Below are 27,246 nucleotides of genomic sequence, written 5' to 3'. Positions count from 1 at the left end.
TTTTTTCTTTCTTAATGTTGGTTAGCTGTGGCTATTTTCATAGCCTTTCATTTCATAGCCTTTCATTTCATAGCCTTTTAAATTGCTCAAACATACCCTAAACAAACATAAAATTACTTGACTGGCACACAGGATTTTCCCACAGACATCCTTTCCCTGGATTTTCACACTAATCCTTGCAACTTCTTACTACTTTTGTCCAGCATGTGCCATCTCCTAGCTGCTCTGCTTTCCGATTTTGACTTTGTAGGACCTCCAAAACTCTTCATCATTAAGGCCTGATTTTTTTCCCACAATGGTGGGACTTTTTTAGGTGTCTTTCTAGCATTTGCAGGTGACCTCAAGAATAAAATCACTGCTGTAATTAGAAAAACTGGGCAGTGTAAGTTCTCCTTTGCCTCTGACTACACAGTCAGTGCTCATGTGGGGACCTATCATAATCTGACATGTCCACATGGATACCAAGCAAGGAGCCAAGCAGTTCTGTTCCAGTGAAGATATCAAGGAACACAACTCCAGCTGATGCCAATATTTTTAAGGCACTGACTGAGTGAATTGAACTATGTCTTTCATTACAGTGGTGCTTTAAAATTAGCAATAGTTTACAAAAGGAATCAGGAGTTCTCCCCTACATGTCTCTCATGCGCAGGTGTGTACTTCAGGTACCAGTGCAGTAGTTTCCAGGAAAGCTGAATATAAACCAGTGAGGTATAAACAGTCAAGTTTCACTGGAAACAGTCAGCTCAAACTAAGTGAAAAATCCACTGATGTAAACTACCTTCACCTAGAAGCTGTGTGAATTCACACACATACACAGGATTTCCTAGTAATAAGATTACCTGGTGCCTTCCTCCAGACCTTTTTGTAGAGCATAGATTGTAAACAGCATCTGGTCAGGTCTATAAATTGCATTCGGCTCAAAACTGCTTTTTTTTCACTAGTTAATGATGCTGGTTTACTTAAATGTTTGGCACTAAATGAGCACATTCTGCACCTGTTATAGACCTCTGCATGTCAGCAGAAAATGAAGGCTCAAGGGCACTGACACCTCTGCTAGTACCACTGATCAAGTACTGCTGTGATTATTGCAAAACAGGTAATTGGCAATCATAGGACACATGGCTCAGTACTTCCTTATCCAAATTACTGCTAGAATAAGATTGTGTTTTTCTGCTTCATTCATCATTAACAGCAGTATTATTCCTGATGCCTTAGGCACAAAAGCACAGAAAAAGTCTGTCAAAAGCATTGGGTAACTCCCTCCTCACATCTTACCTCTTTCTGGCACATCTGCATCAGTGATGCAATGGGCATCACAGGAAACCATCCTGCTATGAAGTGGATACAGCTCATGTCCCAGCCCTGAAGCCCCCCTCACTACAGGCACTGTGTAAGTGGCAGTCATATCTTCTGGTCATAAATGTGAAGGGCTTTGGGAATGGAGAAATCTTGCTCTGTGTCATACAGCTCACCTTTCTATTCTTGAAACAAGACAGCTGCACTGACCTTGCTGGAGGAAGGAGGCAGCTCTGAGGGGTCTCAAGAACATTTCCATGGTGCAAGTGGCTGAGAAAGGAGAAAAGATTATGAGTAGTAATGGATGAGCAGTAGAATTCCAGACTCTTGTCTACACCTGCACAGTAAAAAAGCTGAAGGTAAGGAAAATAATGCCTTCCCTTCATCCATCTATCAAAACAATACACATTGCCAGTTTGAGCATGACACGAGAGCTTGCAGAATGGAGTGGTGGGGTTCTGTGTACAAACTTACACTACTTCTTAAATCTATTTCTAAATTACTAAAAGAGATGGTTTCCATGAAGTGAAAACAATCACTTTGAAGCCTTTCTTGAGTTATCTCAGTTTGGTAAGAAACTGGTTTAGAGAGTCCATCTAACGAAAAACACAAGGGTTTTGCTCGAATTCAGCTAAGCCAGTTTATGGTTCAGCTGGTCCAGTTTCAGCACGTGGATAAGGACTTGGTAGATAGATGCAGGGAGCTGTACTCACCTCACTGAAAACATTTCTTCTTTGATTACCTTTCCAAGCTAAGATACCTACTGGTCTCTGAACGACACATCTCAGTTACTGGCCTCCTGGCTTTTAGAAGTTTTTTGGCAAATGGATTGACTTTTTAACGCTATTCTTGATCAAAAGTTGAAGAGCTTCTGCTCAGGGAACAGGAAAAGTAGGTAGCTCTAAGCCTACATGATAGAATTACCAAGGAAATAATATGAGAATTACAGTACTTCCCCTTTTTTAGCATTGATTTTACTCAAGACATTCTAAATTTCCTAATTATGTTAATGGAATGTGTGATTAAAGATGATAAGGCTAGACTTTACAAGAAAAGACATGGCCTTTTTGATACACTTTCTAAAATGTTCTCAGGCTTGGGCTCAGTTGTACTGCAATAGGTAAAAAACTTGACAATATTTTGATTAAGCAATTTATTAGTGCAAGAAAGTAGGTACAAAGCATTAATACTCCACTGGTACTATCAGGAGATCTACCAGACATTCAACAGTGAAGGAACCAAGTTAATAGCAGTCAGGCTTTTAGATTCTAGAAAAAGTAACACACGATGAAGTTGCACAGGAGAATCCAAGCAGATTGTTTGTCCTTGGTGCACTCATACCAAAGTTACACTCTGCATCCATCCATCTGTGAGAAACTCCATTGCTGTGCTTCAGTACATTATTTTTGGTATTTGAAAGCTAACTTCACATCAGATGCCAGAGCTGAGTAAAAGCCTCCTTCCCACATGCTCTTTCAGGTTGCAAATTTGGGCCAATGGCTTTTGTGCATGTTTTTTACACAGGAATAAAGGGCAGGTACAGACAGACTAAACTCATAATTGCTGAGCAAACTGGATCACACCTCATGCTGAGGCTTGCAAAAGTAGTGAACTTTATAGAGTTCAGTCATGCAAAATGCTGAATTCCTTCAAGGAGGGCTTATCTTCCTGAACTCCATTAACCTTGGTTCTTAGGCAGAGCTTTTCACCCTCTTGGTAAGAGAGGCAGACCTGTGAACCAAGAATTTCCAGGGCTTAAAGAAGGAAGGAAATATTTGTAAGAGGTAGATCTGTCATATATTTGTAAGCATATGAACCAGTAGGAACCACCATCAGTAGTGAATAGTGGCACAGTGACATTACACACACCACTATCCCACTACAGTGATTTCACAGCCTAGAAATGAACAAAGAAACCAGAGAAATGGCTTGCCTCTGCCTTCTTTCTGCTTTATTTTGACTATTGTCTGTGTGAGGGTAACATTGTGCTGCACTCTGCTCTTGCTATCACAGGAAGTAATAGAACAAACCTACACAGTTGACAGCATCATGTTGTTCCCTTTCACAGCAGTGTCAGATGGACAAGTCTTTACTGCATAATGAGGAGGGCCCTGGTAAAGACCATCAGAACACTCACACAGTTTCTGGACATTTGTGCCACTAACATCACCAGAAAGAAGTAGTTAGTGCAGGCCAGAGGATGTTATTGTTTGTTACAGCTGCATTGCCTTAAGGTTATGTGAGTTCCCAAAATATAGAGTGAGGATTTATGTCTATCTTCTCAAGTATTAGTTAATTTAACAGCATATTCCTCTGCCCACAAAACCAGAGCTCTAAAATACTGCAGTGGTCTCCATGGAAATAGACAGTATCAGCCCTGTCTACTGGTGGTAATATTTTTAGTAATGAAGGAATTAACATTTTATTTTTGTACAGGCACTTTGGAATAAAACCATCTTATCTTTCAATTCCTCCCAGTCACTTGCACATGGAAATAGGTGCAGCAACTATCCACAATCTCTTTGCTCTCTTCTCCCTACCTTCCTTTCTCCAAAAGAAATAATTCTTTTAGGGTTTGTTCGTTTGGTTGGTTTGCTTTGGTTTGGCTTTTTATGTAAGAACTGGCAGTCACAGCAAGATCTTCCTGCTGAGAATTTTAAAAAGAAGGTATTTTTTTCTATTTTCTATTGCTGACACAGGCTAGGATGCCCTTGGCTTTCTTAGCCACCTGGGCTCACTGCTGGCCCATGTTCAGCCATTGCCAACCATCACCCCCAGGTCTTTTTTCCCCAGGCAGCATTCAGCCACTCTTCCCCCAGTGTGTAGCACTGCATGGGGTTGTTGTGACCAGAGGGTAAGGCCTGGCATTTATTCATGTTGAACCTCTTATTGTCAGCCTCAGCCCATCAGTCCAGCCTGTCCAGACTCCTCTGCAGAGCCTTCCTGTCCTCCAGCAGATCAGCACTGCCACCCAACTTGGAATCATCTGCCAATTTACAGAGAGAAGTACATCTGAACAAATCATTTATCTATTGCAGCCAATTACAATTTTATTCTGTCACTGGCAGTAGAACCAAGTGATAGGAGCACTGACACTGTTGAATTTCCTTTTAAATTTTGGGGTTTTGTGGGTTTGCTTTGGTTTGGTTTTGTTTTGCTTTGTTTTTCCAAGCAGCTCAGCTTTTTGCAGTGGAAAAAAAAAATTAAAAAGGGCCTTTTTTTTAAACCTTTGTGTTGTAGGCTGCCTTCCAGGAAAAGGATAATGGGAGATCTGAATGTGACAGCCCTTGAGAAACCAAGTGGCAGGAGGCAGGAAAGGGTATTTCATTAAGGATTAATTTCTATTTTCTTCTGGGGAAAAAACACACAATCTGTGGTAAGGAGCAAAATTAGTCTGCTCAATTTTCATTACAGAAATGCTGGATTCTGCTTTTCTCCATCCACTATAAGGCATTCCATTTCTCTCTTAAGATCTTCCTTGCTGTCTTCAGTGCCATCACTTCTGACTTAAGGAGGAATCCAATAAAATGGTGGGAAGCTATGGTGCAAAACAGAGAAAGCTGCTGAAGTGTTTTGTTTCTGGGTTTGAAATCTCTCTATTCTTTGCATTTGGGAATGTGACAGCCTCAGAACTGCAGAGATGCTGCAATTTCCTCAGAAGAAAAATATATTTCAGACTATGCTTCCCTGTGTCACATTGCACTTGCCCCCAGGTTGAAGATGAAAAACTAATCAATTGTCCTCTCTTCTGGTACAAAGGTGTACAGAGTAAGGCAAGTATGTCTGAAACCCTGGCCCTTTAGTTGCCTTGTTCAGAAGCACCTGCACTGAGAGCAGTGAAAAGCTACAGTACCAAGAGCATGGCCCATGTAAGTGGGAGTGCTTTTTGATAACAGCATGAAGGGAAAGACCAATGTCACATCAAGCAGGTGACAGCTTTTCTCCCACTGTATCTCAGCTTCTGGTTTCATGGCTTCAGACCTCCTCAACCACCGAAAGTGTCTTCTTTTCTTACAGTCCATGAATTTTTCATCCCTGAATATTTCTAGCTGTTTTTAAAGATTAGGTTTTAAACAGGTTGAAAAAGCCTTGTGTCTGTGAATATAATTAAATCAAACTACATTTCCTTATGGGCAGAACCTGGCCCTGATTGGCTTGGATGCCATGCACAATGCTGAGGCCTATGAGTTGCAGAGTCCTATCACTTGGTTTATGTAAGAGCCTTCATTTGAATCCAACATTAAAATCATGTTCTGTCCTCTTTGAGCCCAGCTGTGCACTGAGATCTGCAAGCATCTCAGTGGCTTTGATGCTTCCAGTTGCCATGTATCTGCTTTTGGCAATTAAGTGGTGCATCAGCTGCAGTTACAGAGAGCCATTTTGCTGATACCCATAGACATGGCTGTTTTCCAGTCCCTTGGTGAAGAATGGATTCAAGTCTATACCCTCACACAGGTCAGAAGAAGGAGAAATAGGATGGTTGCTCTCAGACAACTGAAGATTTAGCCTAATTATCCTGAGCTCACCAGAAGTCCATTGTAATCACCATTGAAAGACAAGGAGTCAAACTGACATTGAAGGCTTTGGCAGAGCAAGCTTAGGCAGAGCTGAGACAGAGTCTGTTTCTGAATTGCTACAGCTCACAGTATCATCTTCTTTTTTGGCAGACCCCAGTAGTGAATACTCATAAGACAAAAAGTACCAGGCATACTTCTTAAGTAATATTGAATCAAAATACCAAGTAGCAATTTTGCATATTTGGCTGTCTGATACGGAGAGAGATTGCAGACACTTGGGAACATCAAGTCCTAAATGTCTCAGAGAAAACAAGTGAGCTGGACACAAGGCAGATTTGACACAGAAAGTTTGCCAGCTGTTTTATTAGATCACCACTCCTAGCAGTATATTTATCTCATCACTGCCAGTTCCTGAAATCTAGACATCTCACAAAGGAGAAAAGCACTAGTTGCAGTCTCAGTTTTGTTGGAGTACAGGATGAGTACTCTTTTACCCTGCAAGACAGAAATGCTTGTCTGTGGGCACAAATAAGGAGATCTTATCTCCTTTATATTAATGACAATGAATTCAAATCCTTTATCCCCTGGTGCGTCCTTACCAGTGTTTTGGAAATAGATCATTTAATTGGAGTCTCAGGAATTTAAAATTGCATTGCTGTCAATGGAGCCAAGCAGCTGTCTTTCTCAAGAAAGAAAATGAATCAAAGAATATTGTCCTGGCTTTGTCACAGACACACTAAGTAGCCACAGTTTTGCAGATGCCCTCTCTGAAAAGCCGCGATATGGAGTGGGGCGGTAGCTGACCTTGAATAGTTCTCAAATAGTCAAGGGCTTTGAAGCAGGATGAAATGTCTTGCCTCTGCCTTCTTTCTGCTTGTGAAGACTTTCTGAAATGTCTTGTGAGAAATCAGACATCAACAGAATGGCATTTGGCATAACTTTAGACAATGAGGCTTAGGCTGAACCAATCTGCCTGGGACCAGGAAAATTAGGTCCTGCTTTCTCCCCCATAACCCACAAAAGCAAAAAGAGGTGTCTCCTTCCCTGTCTCAGGTTCCAGTTCCATTGATGTTTGCCCTAATAAATGTTTGCTTTTCCAGGTGGAGAATCATGGTGTTTTCCTACAGCAATCTCTTGAAGTGGCACTTTTAGAGAAGCCTGAACTACTCCAATTCTGTTCTTACAGTCTACCAGAATTTCACTGGTAGAACTGTTAGCAGTCGGGCAAACCAGAATTTGATTGCAGCTATCAGAGAGGCCAGTTAGGCCAGTGCTTTGAGGATTTAAAATACAACCAATGGTATCATAAGAGAAGATAAAAGCAAGAGGGGAGGAGGGAAGTAACATACAAGTTACAATCCAGCCATATGTCTGTCCTCCTACATGGAGTTCATAACATGGGCGGCAGCAAAATAATTACTTTATTATGGTTATGTCACTAGCAAGAATGTGATAAATCGAACAGTGGACCCTCACCACTTCCTCTATTTTCTTTCCTGTTTTAGGACCCTGCCATACCTAAGAACTCTTGTTACAAGAGTTATTTTCAAACTACAGTTTCAGGCTGTTGTATGGCCCCTGGAAGACAGTGAGAGTCACGTCTGCCAGCACTGGGCAACAGGAAAGGGAAAAGCAAGACGTTTTGCTAGTTACATTAGATCTTTTCTATTATTTTTCCCTCTACTCAGTGTTAGTCTGAGCACTGAAATCAGCAGTCATCTCCTCATTCCAGACAAAAGGAATCTGTTGTGGGTCTGGATAAGCTTTGGATCTGTGAGCAGGAGCCATGCCATGGCAGTAGTGGATCTCTGCTAGACATCTTCACTGCAGTTCCATGTATGAGCCTGATGCCCCAGTGAACACAGCTCTGCTTTCAGTCCTGAGCATCACAGTATCCATACCCAGAGTTTAGATTTAGACAAAACAAAAACAAGAGAGGAAACAGGAGGGGAAATACATATAAAAACCTGTGATTGACTCTAGTGGTAGAAATAAGCCTCAGTCCTGCTGGCATTTAAACTTGTACTTGCTTCTTTTGTAGTTTCAGCTTTGAAAATCTTCAAGCCCACTGGAGCTAGAATCAGTTCAAATGCTACACCTTGTAAATCATGAAAGACCAGAGAGGCCTTAGAGAGGGGCAAAGAACACAAAATATGGTCTAGCAGAGCTATACATCTATTTTACTAATGCTTAGCTAAGCCCCAGGTCTCTCAGAAAGATCTGACACATAAGTGTAACTCAAGTGTAGACTACTGGTAATGCATGTGAAAATATGATTACTTTAACTTATTGCTCCTCTCAGGAAGCATGGGTATACTCCAGGCAGGTATGGGAAACAAATCTCTTCTTAAACAAATCTGTTTTAACAAACTGTAGTACAATTTCTGTGCACCAGACTTGCAGTTAAGTCTAGTTCAACCCTTTAGATGCCTGTACATGGCTGTTAAGCATGAAACAAAGGCTGCCTTGTAAAATGCCATATTGTCTACTGAAGTAGACAACAAAAATCTCAGACCAAAGAAAAATATGACTCGGTGTTCTATCTATTTAGATGGATAATTTTTTGTGTGTGTATTTTATTAATTGATTGAAGTAAAGCATAACTGAAACAGTGCAAGATCCACCTATTAGAAGAACTCAGCAATATACTTCAGGACTTGATGGGCTATTTAGTTTTCATGCACCTTCATCATCTCTTAGTTCGTCCCCTTCTCCAACACACAGAACCACTGTGCACAAAAGGAAGCATGAAATGAGAGGTATTTGGCAAACTGCTCAAAATTTTATTCAAGTGCCCCCTCCTGTGGATGTGGATCTACATGCAGTCAAATAACAGTTTTAGAGGCAATTTAGAATTTTTACTTCAGAATTTAACTTAACAAACAGAAATATTTTGGTGAAGAAAGCTGAACTTGGTCCTGTGAATGGGTCAGATTAGTCTGGCTTACACAACAGCTTTGGCTTTGAAAACACCTTTTTTTTAAGATTAAGTGTTGGCTCTTGGTACTCCATATAGCACCTCCTTTGAAAATCATGGCTTGCAGAAATGGTTATGTAAACTCAGTCCAGCTCTTGACAGTAAGGTCAATATAAGAAGAAGAGTGACAGTCAGTGATTATCCCCAGACCTGATCAAATGAGCAAAAGTGCAAATTTTTGGGGGAAGAATAACCAAAAATTACCTACTATTGATTGTTTTCTATTGCAGAGTTTTCTAGAAACATAAGTCCTGTCAAACACAACGTAGTTGGATCAGGGGAAACTTAACAGAAGCATATTTAGTATTCTTCTAACCTCTGTGTAGTTACTAGTCAGTAAGAGATACTGATGGCATTTTCTAAACATGACCTTGGTCTCAAAAACTACTAGCTTACCAAAGAATTTGCTACCATTTTCCCTGGATCTGCAGGATCTGCTTTTCATAAGCCAGAAATAGTTAATGGGCTGTTGTAAACCACAGAGGTGGTAAAGCCAGGTCATGTGCGGCTGCCTGCTTTCCCTCACTCTCCCAGGAGGAGGCCTCAATCACAGACCAGCTTTGGGCAGAGCAGGAACAAGTCGGTGTTTGTGAAAGCTCTTATCGAGCTTGAGCAAACTTGCAGCACTGAATTAATGAACCTCACACTATTGGTGAATCTGGGATCGCTAATGTGGCTGGATTTCTGGTGTATCCCAGATCTCACTGAGCATGACCGGACTCACAGTGCCTAGCTGTATACAATCAGAAATGAAGCCCAGATGCACCCTGCCCCTCTGATCTCCCAGGACCAGCTGGAATGCCACAGTTTTTCTTCTGCCAAACTTCTATACCCTTAATGCAACCCATCACAGGAGAGAGGACATGAGGGAGACAAGCGTCTCTCGAGGGACTGCCCTGGCTGTCCTGGGCAGGTATTTCCAGTAGGGACTCAAGAGATACAAAATGCCTGTGTCACTAACAGTTCTGGGATCCACGACACATGGCAGCAGCCAAAAAGCTTTAGAGCCATGACACTTGGTGCAGCTGCAGTGGGGTTTGTGCCAGCCCCAAGAGTCACTGGGATAGCACATGGCCACACCCTAGCACAGCAGCTGCAGGTGGGAAAGAGAGACAGATCTTAAAGGTCATCCAGTCTAAACTCCCCTGCCATTGTTAAGGGACACCTTCCACTAGACCAGGTTGCTCAAAGCCACATCCAGCCTATCCTTGAACACTGCCAGGGATGGGGCATCCACAGCTTCTCTGGCAACCATTTATCTGGTGCTTCACCAACCTGACAGTAGAGAATTTCTTCTACTATCTAATTTAAACCTACTCTCTTTCTCTCTTTCTGTTTCAAGCCATTCCCCCTTTCTATCATTTCATGGTCTTGTAAAATGTCCCTCTTAGTCTTTCTTGTAGGCTCCCTTCTGGTCCTGGAAGGCTGATATAATATCACCCTACCCAGGCCTTCTCCAGCTGAACAATCCCAGCTCTCTCAATCTTTCCTCATTGGAAAGGCACTCCATCCATCTGATCATCTTTGTGGCCTACTCTGGATTTACTCCAAAAAGTCCACACACCTCCTTTTTATGCTGGGGCCCACAGAGCAGTCCATAGTAATCCAGGTGAAGTGCCAGAAGAGTGGAGAAGGGGGCAAGAATCACCTGCCTTGACCTGTCACACTTCTTTTTACAGTGCTGAAGGGTGTAATGTTAGTGATGGTGACTCCTGCTTGCTTATATAATAATATCCTTGTCATCTTTGTATTAGTTGCTAATACACATCCAGTTCCTCTTCTGTCCATCACCGTTTTTCTTCACAATGGAAATTAAATTCAGTTACCATTCATGGTACTTAAGTTCTGCAACATTTTTGCACATGCCTTAGGAGCCTGGGCTTTCTTTGCTGTACTGGACCTTCTCTGCTTGTGTGACAGTGCACAGAGACCATACCATACCCCTCACCCAAGCACAGCAGTATAGCGCTGCCCACATACACTCCCGCCCCTCTTATGGCAGTGTAGCCTCTCTGTTCTGGTATCCCAGGTGCTCTGCCTAGACAGCTGCTGCTTAGGCAGCATCAGGAAGACTTGTCTGCCCATTCCCAGTTCAGCTTATTTGGATGAATTGGCTTATTCATGCAAGTTCTGCCACAGTACAGAAGTGTTTGGGAAAGTTTGGCTCCATCCTGGATTTTGCTTATGAGCTTTAAGCATTTTCCCATCTATACCTCAGAAGTCTGTTTTTAAGAATACCGGTTTGCAAGGTCAGAGCACAAGGTGTCTCAGTGCACGTACAACACTAGATACGGAAGCAAGAAAGCCCAGGAGAACATGTCAGCTCAGCTGCTAAGAACAAAGCACTGACTTCTCCCACGCAGACATCAGCTGCTTCAGGTTACACGAAGCTGTGCAGACAGAACTTAACCAGCATCTACTGCAGGTCACAGCAGCTAATGTGCCACCACCCACAGAAACACACATGCCCACACTTACACCTTGTAGAGCTACTGCTGATTAGAAGCAGCATGTTTATTACTTAGAGAAATGTTTAGACCATGTTCAATTTACTTCTGCAGACATGAGAATTTTAAGATGCATTGCATAGCCCAGAAATTGTCAATTTAACATTCTTCATATTTGGGGGGATAGAAACTGGAAGGATCCTTTTCCATAGAGACAGCGGATTTCTAACAGTGGAACAGATCTTTCAAATCCAGAATTGAAGAGGACCACACTATAGCTAAGGAACACTTGATTCATAAAAGGCCTCCCCTTTTGTATTTAGTTGAATTTGTATAAGGAGAGAGACAGCCATGTGAGTCGACAGCTCGGCAAAATTGAACTGCTCCCCCTCCTGCCCAAAAGTCCTGGAGTATACAACCTAAATTTTCATTTACTTGCCAAAGAACTACCACAGTTTCTCGGGAATCAAAAGTATGTAAATATAAGCCCTTTGGACAAAACAGAACTGTTTTTCTTGGAAGTGTCCCCTGAAAGGACACAGTCAAAAAATGAAGAGGAAATAAAGTAGAAAAACATACTAGCTCTAAGAAAAATAATGTTAAGATTGCTCTGGGCATCCAGGTCCCTGTGGCTGTGTGCTGTGTAGCTATATATCACATCAAATACAACTTCAGTTGCTACTGGGACAGGCTGTGTTCAGGTACTTTGAATGTCACACAGAACACAGTGCTCTCAAAGGCATTGGATACCCAGCAAGCTTGAGTTCAGACTGATTGCAGGATGCTGAGGTCCTTGCAAAATCAAAAACAACTAGCAGAGTCTATATCTATTTAAAATTAGGTTATGTTATTCTCAGAAGAACAGACACTTTAAAAAACTCAATATTCCATTGCCATCTAGTTCTCTAAACCAAATCAATGTTTGATGATGTGTTGGCCATGTCTGCCCATTAAATGTCTCAGCTTTCTGTTTTTACACATAAATACCAAGTCTCTTTCAAAAAAATGTGTAAATAGCCTCCTCTCTCAAATTTCCTGTCTGTATTAAAGTAATTCTCAGTTTTAATAAGAACAAGCATGTAACTTCTCAGAAGTCATGAACTAAGAGTGCATAGATCAAAATTTCTAGAATTCCTTAATGTCTCATTTTGTATGCAACTAACTGGCAGTGAAAAGACATTGAAAACTTTAATGTAGTTTCATGCTTAGATGTGTATCTACTGTGTAGAAATACACATCTAAACAGACACCAGAAAATGGTGCCCTATGTGTTCAGATTTTATTATTATTAGTTGTGTATATATATTCTGAAATTCCTTTCTGAAAGCCAGTGTATTGGAAACTGGGCATTCACAAAGTGATTCTGACCTGCCTTTAATCTGCTGAAAGTCTGAGGGAAGAGGGCAAGGAAGAACAATCCTTGTAATCCAGAATTCTGAAAATAGTCCAAAAGGATCAAGAACTTGCCATCTAAGGTAACCCTTAATCACAGTGATATTTCAGTTCCTGTCTCTTTCAGCTGAATACTCTAACTTCATCTTCCAGTCAGCAGAGATGCAGAGCTAAAGCAACAACACACCATCACTGCAGACCGCTCTGTTGGCTAGCTGTTGTCAGAGGCACCCTGGCATTACAGCCAGGTGCCATGCAGTTGCACCCAGACCACTACCCTGCCAGCATGACAAGCATGAAAGAGGGGTTTTGCTCACCAAACTCCCTTGTGCTTCCTTCTGGCCCACTCCTTGCTGGTGTCCTTGCACTTTGAGGACTTGGACTACTGGCCAGCTCCAGCTTGCCCTGCAAAAGCAAATAAAACTGTCATTAGCAGCCTGAAGAGCCATCTCCCTGAAAAGCTGCTTTGATTACAAAATCAAACACAACCTAGAGCTTAAGAGAAGGGGGGGTTAACTTGTTCAAGGCATCAATAGCTAGTAGCTAAAGAGGAGCCAGGAGGCCAAATGCATGCAATATCCTGCTGCGTCAGCACTACATAGTTTGAGATGGAACCAGTAAAAAAATTTTTGTGTTGCAGCTAGATGGATGGATTCACATCCATGCCCAGTTCCAGGTGTACCACCAAACTGGCTGCACCGTGTGGATCAAGCATACGTAAAACCTGCTAATTCTGTATTTGTGGCTCAGGCCTTCAGACAGTATAATAAAATGTGATTAGTGGCATTTTCTAGAACTAGAAACAAATCTGAATGCCTCACCAGAGAACATCCTCAGAGACAGACAAGAAGCTTTAAGGTCAGATATCTACAAATACCTTAAGATGTTGGGTGTTTTGGTTTCTGAAAACATTGTGCTATAGTTTGTGTGCTTTCAGCATCAGAAATCTTCAGAAGCCATGGGCATTAAGATGGCTGGATAATCAGTGAACTCTGTCTGATGCTGCCAGTACTTAAAGACAATTGTATGCTTTGGCAGATTTGACATTGCTCTGTAGCCAGTGTCAGTGACGTAGCTTAGGGATTAATACAACAGTCAAGGCTCCTTATCTTCTTCACCCACCAGTGTGACAGGACAGCATGCACTCAGAACAAGTTTGAGGCTTCATGTACACCTGTGGGGAGATTTACAGTGAGCATTTATTGTTGTAAGCTGTAAGCAGTCCCAAAGTGGGGGCAGTAAAGAATCTACGTGAGTGAGGCAACCAGCCTTACACACATGCAAACAAATAGCCCCAGATCAGTGTCCCAGACAATTTTTCAGAAGATCTAAAATCAAAACGTGAGTTTTCTTAGAATGTATCTGTGAGCAGGCCAGTAACCTCAGTGCCATCCAGTGGTCATTGAATGCCAGAAAACTGCAGAAAGTCCATCCATTAGCTCCAATTTCCCAGCTTACTAATGATACATTGAAAAGGCAGTCTGCCTGTGACAGAGCTAAACAGAGCTGCCAGTTCCTAATGCCAGCATATTTCTAATTTTCACGGCAGTTATTAGGACTTGCTAATAGTGTTTGGGACCTGACTTAATGGGTGAGAATAAGTTGTCGATTGTGGCTTCTCAGGGCTACAGAAGAGGGTGCCCAAGCATGAGTAATTTGCTTGAATCTAGATAATCAAGCACTATTCAGATTTCTGGCCAGTCTTAGCCAAATATTCACCTTGAGTGCTCAGGGCTCTTTCCATCTGCTGAGAAACTGAACTGCAGTCATCACAGAGCTTCACCAGCCATTTTGGCTGTTTCCTGAATAAAACTGTGAGGAAAGTAAGACAAATAGCCTTTTCAGTTGCAAATTAGGCATTTTGTAAGGTAAAATTTATGAAAGTAATCAGACAAAGAAAATTGCTCAGGAAGAGTGTTTGCCTTTCATCTGCACCTTCTAAGTGGTCACCTAGAGACTGCTTGTTCTCAGGAGAATCACAGCATGGCAAGCCACTTCATCTGCTCCACAACACAAGGGAGCAATGCAAGCAAATTCCTGTCCCCTTGTCTTAGGATGGACTGCTCAGAGAGTTGACTCAAAAAACAAACTGTGACAAGAGCTCAACAGCAGGTTTCACCCAATATTCCATACTAGGATATCCATCTCAGCACTTCAAGCAGTTATGACAGAAACAGAAGAGAGATCATAACCTCTTGCATCATGCATTTCTGAAAAGACTTAAAGCTGCAGGTAGACTACGTTGTAGCATATTTGGATATTACATACCTATAAATGGCTTATTGACTCTACTGATCAAGAAAATCACATTATTAAAGCTTATTTCTTAAAGAATATGCTTTAGTTGGACTTGAAGTTATGGCATTTCAAATTATATGTACATATATAGTAGCTCTTCTGGTTGCAAATCCACCATCTCGTGATCTTAGGAAATACAAAAAATTGAAACTACTTGCTAAAAAATAATAGCAAAGCAAGATTAAATATAATTCTACCCACAGTTCTGTCTAATTTGGCCCAACAGGTTATGTTAATACATGTATTAGACAGCAATCAAAGAGGAAGGACAAAATTTTTACCTCCAACTTCATGCCACAGCACTTACTTAACCAAATGAGTAAAAGAGGCAATGCTCACTGGGTAACTTAAACTTCCAACTCTGTAGTCCTGTAACTGATAGTCAAATGAACTGATGAAACAGCCTTGTTTACCTGCAGACTGATTTGGATTTCACTGGTGTCCAACAGCTGAAGAAAAGCATTTTGTTATTTAGTTTCAGACAATTCTGCAATGTAATCTGTTACTTCTCTCAGTAACACCACTTGACATCAGACTTTATGAAGAACAAAAAATAAGTTTTCTGGATGTGAATAGATTTGAAAAGTCTTACAAAACTAAAAATACACAGTAGTAGCCAAGAAGGAGGCAAAAAGGATATTTTTTCTTTTTTTTATTTTTTAGTTAGAAACATCAACATCAGGTTGGTTTTTACCTTCAAAGACATAGAAACAGATAAAATGTGATAACATTGCATTGTGAAGACTGAATTCCTCTCTGCACATGTGGCAGACACAAAAACTATTACACTCCCGTCAGTTATTGGTCACTTGATACTAGTTGTGTATATGTCAAAGGAATCTCCAGCAAGGAAGACATGCCTGTTGCTATTAACATTGCTAATGAGAACCAACAGACTTTGCCCCCTGATTTGTTGCTTAATGACTCTTCTCCCAGAACACTCCTTACCCATCCTTCTCTGATAGTAAAATAATTCAAAAGCCCCATTTTCTGTAATCTCATAAGATCATCCAAATAGCAGCCTACAAGCAAAATGCAGACATTCCTCTGAGGCATTCTCCTTCCAAGCTAAAGACTGCTGCACACTTCCCTTATGTTCATGCTTTATCTTTGGTGATATAAATGCTGATGCTCAGAAGTTGCCCCAAACCTGTTTTAGAGTTTTAGGCAGAGACATGGAAATTCTTGCAGGTTCCTCCTGCCTGTCAGTACTTTAGTACTTCAGTGACTCATGTCTCAGTGCTGCTCTGCCAGGCAGTGCTAAGACCAGGTTGCTCAGCACTCTGCTTTACTTATTTTATCTGCCTACATCTCTGTGGCCTCTTGAGGCCCATGCATGCAGACCGTACTTGGCCTGTATCTCAGCTTATGTCTCAGATGCCTTTTTTTCTGAGGAAGTATTTCTACCTCTTTCCAGTCTCAAAAGACCAAATCCTGGGATAGTTAAGGGACTGTTCCAAACCCTTGATGCCTTTGGGCATTGTTTTTCCACATGAAGTCATACAAGGGGTGCAGCATGTTTGTTACACTTATGACAAACCACCACAGTTTGATGAGCAGTTGTTCTCTCTTTTGTACTCTTTCCATAGAGTTTTTGAGTCTAGGGACAGATTAACGATGAATACTGAGATTTCTCACAGGCACCAGAGCTGTCAGCAAAGAAAAGAAACTGGAAGAACCAGGTAAAAGCAAGGACTGATTTTAGGTTGCTTTCCTACCATCTTTTTCTGGTTGTGTTCTGGCAGCTCTTTTTCTCAAGTGCCTTTGACATGCTTAGTATGAGGATGAACGTATCCTAAATAAGGATTCTGCTGCCAATATTCTTTAGTATAGCTTTTAAATATTACCCCTTTCCCCTTGCCAAGCCCTTTCCTATCACATTTTGTGGGATAGCATGCTCTGCATCAAGCAATTCTGCACCTTCATTCTCCTTTCCCTTCCATCCACCAGAAAAGTACCACCTGAAGAAATAGGTCTTGAAACAATGTGATCTTGCTATAACTTCGTGCTAGATCCTCAAGAGGTTTATTTTCATTTCATTTGGCTTAATGTGGGCTTAGCACATTAAAAAAAATTTGAGGGAGCTTGGGAGACAGAAGTTAGCAGACATCCATACTGTAGATGTCTGGTGGGTTTTTTTAACAAGGTGGTGGATGGCACTCCCCATCAAAGTGAGATTTAATCTATCATGTTAGCCACTAAATGGATAAAGACCTAGTTGACACCTGTAGTATTCCAGGGCTGCAAGATCATGTCCAGGGAGGCTACCAGTGAGACAGGCTTCTGCTCAGGAAACCATTTATTCAGCACAGGAACAAACTCAGTTTAGACCCAGAGACAGACAGCCCCGAACAGAGGCAGGCTGATGGGTTCTGTGGGACAGAACCAGGGTGGAGTTTAAGGTTGGAGACTAATAGGGACAGAGAAAGGAAGAAACCTCAGGGGCTCAAAACCAATTAGAACACCCTGGGCTGCCACCCCATGAGGGACGGGTCCAGGGTGGGGCAAACCTTCCTGGACTCAAAGGGACCATCCCCTGAGGCAGAGGGATGGGATCCACTCTTCCCAGGCTTTAAAGCCACACCTCTCACTTTAACAGTGCTTATCTGAAACTAAATCTTTGCCTCTCTTGTCCAGGGGGCACCTCACAGACATCTCTAAAAATGTAAGTGTAAGGAGGAACTAAGCTTCCACTGGGATGAGGACAATTCCCAGTGCTGTTAGGTATGTTCCAAAAGACCTGAAAGAACAAAACTACCAGTAGAAAGAAATCAAACAGGACATGGCTTTTGCATCTAGCAGATAGAGCCACAGGGAGGTCCCATAATTGAAAGTGAAGCTGAGGAAAATCAAATGTTGAATTTTGCACATTTTCATCCGTGATGATAATTAATCATTGGTGTGTTCAACTGAACTTGATGACAAATCTTAACCACTGTCATTCAGGCAGGCTGAAACATACCACCTCAGGAAGAAAGAATGGGGAATACATATAGCTTGCCTTCCTGGGAAGGCAGATTGGTTGATCACAAAGATCTATCTTAATCTTCAAGGGACAGATGGGCCAAGATGGGAGACTGAGAGAAAATGGTTCTTCTGTCACAAGGACATATATTGCAGTGAACCATGCTGCTACAAATACTGTGGCCTCTGCCATGTGCCTGAAGTCCTGAATTTGAATCTGTATTTGTCAGAAAATAATATTCCAAGTGTTCCAAGGAGTTCATCAAAAGCACGTGGGAGATGATTGGGATGTGATTAGCAAGGCTCTCCCCTGTCTCTGGAAGAAGATGTTGCTAAAAGTCTTTCATTCACCTCTTCATACACATCATGATCATGCTTATTTTTGGAACAGCATTGGGAACCATCCCTTCCCCTTTTGATATAGAGATATTTACAACAAAGTGTTAAGTCTGAATTTCTGAGATCCAGACATCTTATAAAATTCATCTTGCTTCCTCTTAGTCTTTGGAAAGGCAAAATTATCAAAAAACTGCACAAAATATGAGTTTGGCTTGCTGGCATGGGGGGGATTTGACTGTGGCTTTCAAAACTTCAGATATATTTTAAGTGTCCATTTGACACATATATAATTGAATGACATTCTCATGACAAGGCAATTTAGAAAACAGCGCATGCATTCCTTGATAGAGGTGTAAGCTTCTTTTAAAGTGAATTACCTCCACTGCAAAGTAAAGGAGACACACAGATTTCTGAACCCTGCCCACTACAATATCTATTTCTTTTGATTTTGGAGAGAGGTAAGGATAAGTATCTGACCAGCTTCTTTGTAGTTCTGAGACCAGAAATTGTGGATATAAAAGCAGAATACTTTTTTTTTACTGGGTATGTTCAGGTTCTCCAGCTTCTCTCTAAAGATTTTACTTTCAAAGTGCATGAATAGTTTTCCCTGCTGTGCTCTTAACCACGAGGACTTCCAGAACTGGAAAGACAGTCAGTACTTAGCTCACAACAGATGAGCATTTTGGATCCTTGTGTGCGGTATCCCCGGCTGATTCTGGGTCAAAGGACTGGGGAGAGCTGGGAAACCGAAAGAGGGCAAAGTAAAAGATGTGTCTGGTTTCCCAACTGGCTAAATTCACTTCTTGCTCTGTTCCAGCCCAAGGGTCTTGCCCCTTTGGCAAGGAAGCTATACAGTGCAACTACCAAACACCAACTGAGATCAGGGCCAGAGTGCTTTCAGAGGACTGGCAGTGTCTGTACTTCTCCTTTCCTTAGTATCCAGTTCCCTTAGAGCTAACTGTCATTTGAACCAGAACAAAAAACAATTCAGAAGGAAACAGGTCTTAAAACTACCAGGCGGTTATTCCTAATTCTTGCTTTCCTATGAATTCTGGCAAGTCTCTGCGTCCTATAGATTTCTCAAATTAGAGGTCTCTGTTTCAGCCACATACATCTGGTAAATGGCCTTGGAATCCAGCTCAGGCTTTTGATTTTTTTTTTTAACTTATCTGTAAGATAAGTTACTTTGCAACTGCTCACACTCATCAGTTAACTCATAGTGTCAAAAACATTATATCTGTGAGTAAAGGAATGGGCACATGAATTTCAATTTTGTCTGGTTCATAATGAAAACCTCCCCAGCATTAATGCTTTCTGATGTAAAACAATTTGGTGTGATGTTTATCAGCACAGTTACAGTGTCCAGTAAAGAGTTTCTTGGAATCCCTCTTCTGCATATTCCAAAATTTTTCCAGCTCACCAAATGACATAACTGGGGGAGAGGGAGCCATAACAGCAGGCAATCATCAACAGTGATGTAAGAAAGGAATTTGGGTTTTTTTCCTTTCCTTTACTTTGGAATACAAGTGTCATTTAGTCCCCAAGTAAAAACCAAGCGGTGTTCATCTGCTGCTTTATTTTATTGTTCTACCTGTTTCTCAGGGAAGTAGGTGAACAGCATAAGGGAAATGAAGCACTTTCTATATCATATACTTTCAGTAAAATTATAATTTATACGTGGAAGACCTGTTGCTCTGACTTAAAAAAGAATCATGCTACTTTCAGAGTGACTCATGGTCCAATCTGTTCCTTTCTGCAGAGAAACAGCTTACAGAGCTCTGGCTCATCACAGCATAAAGCACTGTATCCTCCTACTGATGTAGAATACACTTAATTTTAAGGCTCTTCCTCCTTTCCATGCAATTAACCAGTCAATGCTTCTCTTCCCATCTCTCCACTTGGGCTCTGAAGGTCACACCAAATCCTTTACCTTCAGCAGAAGGACTGAGCAGGGTCAAAAGGAGATATAAATAAGAAAAATTTCAAGTAGGACTTGCAAGGCAAGGCAGTTTGGTTGTCCATATCTGAAAAAAACTGCTGATCAAAGTCCTAAAGCCTCCAGCGTGGTGTTGAGTTGCATGTGACACGTGGGGGTGTAGTTTCAATGCTGACAGCTCTGCTTATCAGTTCTTGCAGACTTGGAGCATGTTCCTCCTGCTGCGCTTACACTGAAGCTTGTGCTCATGCAACGTGATACAGAAAATTAGAAATCAAGCACCTGCTGACCTACATGTCACTGGTTCTCTGTGTGGGGTGTACTCTCTGTCCTGCATCCTGCCACCTTCTACTGCCAAATCCACAGGGACATGTGGTAAGAAATGACACCTACGTCTATAATGAGAAAAATCCCTCAAATATAGGGCTGGAACTATCAGCCTCTGATTTCCTGTGCTTCAGTGGGACCACGTAATGTGGGTCTGACCCACTGGAGGAGAAGGAATTGAGCCAACTGCATCACTTAACAAAAGCAAAGATACACACTAGTTAATGAAAAAATATTAGTGCTTTGCAGAAATCCTTTCTGACTGCAACCCTGATATAAGAAACTCACCCAAATAAAGAGTGTTTGCACTAAAGACATATTAACAGAATTGGCAGCAGGGGGAAACATCCATGAAACTTAAGCTGCCTGTGTTTTGGATTGTTCGTGTTAGTAGTTATGGTACAAGCCAGCCAGAACACTAGTACATCCAGGCATGATAAACAGCCTTGTTTGCCACTGGGCAGAATACAGTTCTGTTTTCTCACCCAAGAAATATGAACTGGGATCAAGAATTAGGTAAGAATTACCCTGTAATGCAGCAGAGTCAACTTGACACTGGTCAAGAAGTCTCTCTAAAGAACATGCAGGTGCTTTTCTCCAATGCTGCATGCCTTTAGGTGGCTGTGTGTTGGGAGCTATGCGTTGCTCTATGTGTTCTGGTCTCCAAGTAGCTACTTTTTCACCAAAACAGACCATTCAGCCAGCCAGCTTCCCAGCCATGGATGGATGGAGCTTGGTCACAGACACAAGCCTGTAGTTCTTACATGTACTTTCTCTGCAGGGATGGCTTTTTTCCCTTCTAGCAGGGATCAAGAAACTGTGCCTTCAAGCCTTTAGCCACTGACAGTGGCCACATGGTATCCTGTCTGAAACAGATGTCAGATGCAGAAGGGAGAGGTGACCAGAGGAGAATTTTTTTTGTGAGAGAGCAGGGACAGTGGGATAACTGTGGGCAGAGGTGAGTTGTGCCTCACTGGGGCAGCTGGAACACATGGCCTGGGCCTTAGTCAAGGGAAGAGGGAAAATTTCAAGCTACCAGCCTCCTTCTAACCACACTTCTCTGACCGTGGCTGGTGCAAACCATGTCTAGTCAGGGAGATATGGACCTGCCATGGAGTTTGGTCTGACCAGCTCATGCATATAGAAATGCTGTGTTCCAAAGGTCTCTGCTGGGGAGTGATGTTCACAAGCTAAATGAAAACAAAAGAATGAAAGGAAGCCTTTGAATAGCTTAATGAATAGGTTTGCCATCCATCTGAATGATATTTTTCCCTTTTGAGATATATTTTTTCTCTTTTGCTGATACCAGAAAAACAAAGGTTTCAGCACATCCTAGAAGGAAAGACCAGATCAGAACAGTGCTCCATACCCTATGATTCTGGGTAAGTTTGTCCCTTAAAAAAAGTTTTTATCAATGTTTTACAAGCTTAGAAATGCCAACATGTTTAGAAGTGTAAGGAAATGTTACACAAAATGTCACATCAAAACCTACAAAAATGATAGGTGTTATAGGACTTACAATGCCATTTGGGCAGATTCTCTTTCTTGTGCAAACTCCTTCCTTTTCCTTGGCCATACTGATGATATGTAGAATGGCAGAATAACTTACATGTATATTAATTTACCTCTTTTGGCTATTCTCTCTTTGACTGCTATTTAAAAACATGTATTAGTTTTGCAGGAAACACAGTCTGGGCTGCTTTCCTCCGTGAATTTTTGTCACATCTCCTTCTAGACAGCCAGAGGAGCATGGATGTTCTGTGTCAGAGAGGTCAGTGTTCAGACACCTGAGCAGCATCTCAGTCACAGAGACAACGTATTTTCTTATCAGACAATATGGGATCTGCAGAAAACTTTTATGGCTTTTTGTCACCAGATGGTGCTCCAGCACTGGGCTAGTGCTGCCTTGGTCACTTGCTGAAGTACCAGGTTCTCCTGCAAAATCAGTTTCATTATTCTGGTTTGCAATTATGTTTGCCTCTGTCTTGGGCCTTTCTTCAGCAAGGGTGAGTGAGCCCTTCCCAGTACTGCTTCTCAGTAGCAGTTTTCTGATTGAGTTGGTTAGCTCATAGCATTTGCCCAAACAGCTGGTGTATGGCTGTGACTTCTTGTATTGTTCCCACGACAGGCATTGTAGCTGGATCTGGCCATACTTCAGGCCTCTTCTGCTCATCAGATCTCTTTTCAGAGCATGGCACATTCTTATTATGATTAGTTGATTCTTCATTAAAGATACCACAGCCTTTTCCTGCCCTGGAGTTCTGTTTTATCACCGGCTAGACTGAAGACCAATCAGGTAGACAACATGTTTGACACAACTAGAATGACTTCCTTTGGGATGCTTTTGTTCCCACGTGAAGAGTTTGAACTTGGAGGGGAATCAGGCATTCCCCACGCAGCACACAAGCTGCTGTGAGCTCCCTGAGGTGGGCAAGGGCTTGGAGAAGTTCTGGGATGCTGGGGCCAGAAAGCCTAGTACTGGGGAGCAAAATATCAGGTTCACATCTACAGAGTGAAAATAAAAATGAAAGCCAAAGCTATAGCCTGTAAAGCCAGAATCTCAGGTGGTGCCACCAGGCTGCTTCTAAGGCCCCAGAAGAGATCTTGGTAGGCTACCAGGCAATGCCCATAGACACACTGGCTCACTGAGAGCACACTGAGCAGAGCCAGACATGTTTCAGCCAGGCTGCAGCTGAAGCTTCTCAGCTCAGATTTGAGAACAATAGAAACTCACTCCACCCAGTCTGGGAACAATAAAGTCATTTCCACACACCAGACCTGTTCAGTACAAGGGAAATCTGCCCTGCACATACTCACTGCAATGGGAGCAGCACAGTCCCAAAGAGGTTTTTGAAATCTGCCTTTTTAAGCTCAAATATTTTCGTAAATGACATCATCCAAGTTTCATGAATTTGGCTTTGTCCACATCTAATGATATAACCAGAACATAATATGAGGGGCTTTTCAACCTAACTACTCCTAAATTTCAAAAGATGCAACTTTGTGCATGTCCACACTGGGATGACATCATGATGTTTACAGTTCTTTATGAGAAAAGAAAAGAGCAATGTCCTTTCCCTTCAAATGGCCAGTGCCCTGGTCATGTATGGTGTCATGCAGTGGTTTGTACCCTTGTATTGCATTAGAATAAGTAGAGATCAAAAATCCACGCTCCCGAACTAAGTGTTGAACACTTCAGACACTTGCTTTGCCACTGAGCCAGAAATTCCATCTCAGGACTAAGAAATAGGTCCAGTAGAAGTTTTTGGTAAACAAGAGGAAACTTGTCAGGAAGCACTTTTGGTAAAAATATGCTAGTTTTGAAATTTGACATTCTAGACAAGACCTGCTTATGCATTGTACTGCCTCAAGTCTAGTAGGTCAGGTACCAAGAGAGACTTCCTTCTACCACTAAAGACCTGGATTTTGTCCCTCAAAATGCACATCACAGAGAATTTACTAAAACTAACCTACTTTGGGATTTTGACCGCAGGTCAGAAAAAATAGACAGACTGTGCTAGCCTTTTCCTGGTATTTGTCTCTGGCTATGTTTTTCAGCAAGTCTGTTGATTAGTCCAAGCTGCTAACCTTAGGTCAAGCATGTGAGATGTGTCTCTAGGTCCTAAGGCAGCCTACATGAGAGCAGTTTCTTCTCCTGCTCAGGAGGAATACCCCACAGAACCCCTCTGTTTTATGACATGGTCAAACATCACGGCATGAAGGCAATTTCTTGCTCTAGCTCATGTGTATGTGTAACACTGGCAGTAGTGTCAAGACAGTAGTCAGTCTCCAGACAGCCTGAAACCATGGCTGATTTCACTGACTCTGCTCCTATTAGAAGTATGCTAATTCTGATGTCCACTTTTATGACTATGTCTATTAACCCAAGTAAATAAAGCTATGCTGAGGGAATTAAATATGTTCCTATTTGACCAAGGAAAATCTAATTAAAACTCAGAAAGTTGTGCAAAATTGGAAAAAATACTTTCCATATTTAATTTTGTTTCCTAATTTGATGTGTGAAACACAAGATATCCCTTGGCAGTGGTTATTGTCAATTACATCACAGTAAACCAGCATTTATATCAAAAGATAAAAAATATACACACAGCTTTTTTACATCTGTGCATCTGAGTCAAAGCTTCTCTGTGGAAAGTGTGTCATAAATACAGCCTAAACACTGACTTAATATTATGAAACAAATAAAGAAGAACATTTATTCATCTACTCAATTTTTCTTACAAATCCAGATTCTTGGACCTGGCAACCTGGCACAGCTAATAAAAAAAAGAAACTATAATAAAAAGAGCAACTCATATTTGATAAAGGAATAATTGCAACTGCTGTATAATAAGAAAATCATAGAATTATTGAATGGTTTGGTTTGGGCTGGAAGGAACCATCTAGTTCCAATCTCCCTGCTATGGACAGAGACATCTAGCACTAGATCAAGTTGTTCAGAGCTCCATTCAGTCTGTCCTTGAACAGTGCCAGGGATGAGGTATCCACAGCTTCTTTGCCTCATCACCCTCAGAGTAAAGAATTTCTCCTAATGTCTAATTTAAACCTACTGTATTTCAGCGTAGAGCCATTCCCCCTTTTCTGTCACTACATACTCTCATAAAAACTCCCTCCATCTCTTTTGTAGGCCCCTTTCAGGTACTAGCAGGCAACAATAAGGTCACCCTGAAACTTTCCCTTCTCTGAATAATCCAAATTCTCTCAGCCTTTACTCATAGGACAGGGGCTGCAACCCTCTGGCCACCTCTGTGACTCTCCTCTGGACTCACTCCCACAGTTCCATGTCCTTCCTGTGCTGGTACCCCAGAGCTGGATGCAGGGTTCCTGGTGGGGTCTCACCAGAGCAGAGCAGAGGGACAGAATCCCCTCCCTCCCCTGCTGCCCACACTGCATGCACTGCATGCCACACTGGATGCAGCCCAGGACACGTTTGGCTCTCTGGGCTGGGAGTGCCCATGGCTGGGTCATGTCCAGCCTCTCACCCACCAGCACCCCCAAATCCTTCTCACAGGGCTGCTTTTGACCTGTTCATCCACAACTTGTGATGATTCCAGGGGTTGCCATAGCTCAGGTGCAGCACCTTGCACTTGATCTTGTTAAAAATCATGAGATGAATGTGGGCAAATTTCTCAGGCTTGTCCAGATCTCATTGGATGGCATCCTGTCTTTCAGGTGTGCTATGAAATACAGGTTTTTTGATACCTTTCTTGTCAGAACAAAAGGTTCTTATTTTACTTCCCTGGAATAGAAATCACATCCACCATCTTTTTTGTTATCTTTTCTGAATTAAGGAAAACCCAAGGAAGATGGAAACTAAACATAATGAGATGAAACAAGGCCCTGCATTCAGTTTTCATCATGAACTCTCTGGGATGAAAGTTTTGGAAGAAAAGCAAAATACCTGTGGAAATAGAACTATAAAGGACAACAATTGTATAATCAGTTAAGAGATTCAGATTTTATAATAGATTTGGGAAGTTTTTAACTTTGTTTTTTATTATTGTTGAAACAATAAAAGCCAGCAAGCAAATAGTAGATAGCAAAACTTTCCAATGGTATCCACATTTCAGAAAGACATGAGCAAGCTAAGTAGAGATGTTGACACTCACTAGCATTGCCAAAGACATCCAATGGAGATGGCCAGAGGCTCCTCCTAAAAAGCTCATTATGTGCTTTGATCAAACCTTTAGTCCATGCAGCTGCACTCTAGAATGGAGGAGACATACTCAGGCTTAAAGCTACACGGGGAGGAGCACTGGAGGCTTTCCAGCTCATATTTCAGTAACCTTCATAAGAAGTTTATTCTCTAACAGCTGCTGAATTATTTTATTTCTGAACTCCCAAATTAACCATGCTACATCTACACACATCTACATCCGCAGCTGCCTCAGTCTTGCCAGAGATTGATACCTCAGCCTGCCTGCTTGGAATGCAAGAAGGTGAGTTTCCTTCTCCCAAGGCACTCAGAAACACACACCTCCTTTGCAGTATGCCAGATGCCTGGGGACAGACAAAGCCCTGCCATGAATGTCATAGCAGTGCAGTTGCATGGCTTCCTTATGTGTTGTACATAATAAACCTTATATGTACCCCACACTCACATGAAGGGTGCGTGTGACAGCCCCAAAACCTGGTATAGCACTGTGCTAGGGCAAGGGCCATTTCCTCAGCGTTTCTGCTCCCAGCATAGAAGGAGAGAATACAGATGCTGTAGGGGGAGGAGAGTCCTTTTGCAACTTTTCTTGTGGTAAATCAGTATCTCTCCTGCACATGTAGCAGAAAGGCTAGCATTTTAGATGACACTTCTGCATTGTATGCAATAGCCTGCTATTTAAATATATGGCATCCTGGAACAGCTTACCTCCTCAGACTTTCAAAGCACCCTAAGATGGAACACGATGTTATACAGCTAAAAGAGCAACCAGGAGCATACCAGAGAGACTAAGGCAGACTGCTGTATTCCTGAAAACACATGATTATGGAACAGTAAAACCCAGGCTTGAAAGTAAGCATGAAAAAAAGCACAGAAACAAAACAGCTTTCCATGGATGGCTACTTCCACCATGTTTCTAAGCAAAATGCCTATCATAAGTTAGGTCAAAATGCTCCTGGAGACCAGAGGAAAATGAAAGGGTGTATGTGGAGACATCAGTAGCCTGTGACAAAACCATTTTGTTTTATCACCACTCTTCCCTTTCAATGGTGAGGTTTTGTTTCAAGTGTTCTAAATCT

General features: G+C 41.9%; 1 long non-coding RNA gene across 4 annotated transcripts in view; it reads right to left on the bottom strand.

Moving 5' to 3' along the window:
* The window catches only part of LOC117245640, a 69,931-nt gene that overhangs the window by 19,658 nt on the left and 23,027 nt on the right, over window positions 1-27,246 (bottom strand). For 2 of the 4 annotated variants that reach the window (XR_004500556.1, XR_004500559.1), the window contains 3 exons: window positions 14,349-14,441; window positions 13,752-13,803; window positions 12,947-13,034 (listed from right to left, as the gene is read on the bottom strand). This is a non-coding gene — a long non-coding RNA (uncharacterized LOC117245640). Of the gene's footprint in view, window positions 1-1,316; window positions 1,567-12,946; window positions 13,035-13,751; window positions 13,804-14,348; window positions 14,442-27,246 lie in introns of those variants that run through there. The other 2 variants (XR_004500557.1, XR_004500558.1) reach the window with 2 other exon arrangements.

This window comes from Parus major, chromosome Z (genome assembly GCF_001522545.3).
Source record: "Parus major isolate Abel chromosome Z, Parus_major1.1, whole genome shotgun sequence".
NCBI lineage: Eukaryota > Metazoa > Chordata > Aves > Passeriformes > Paridae > Parus > Parus major.
The sequence above is the reverse complement of the archived record's forward strand: the minus strand, read 5'-3'. Positions and strand labels throughout refer to the sequence as shown.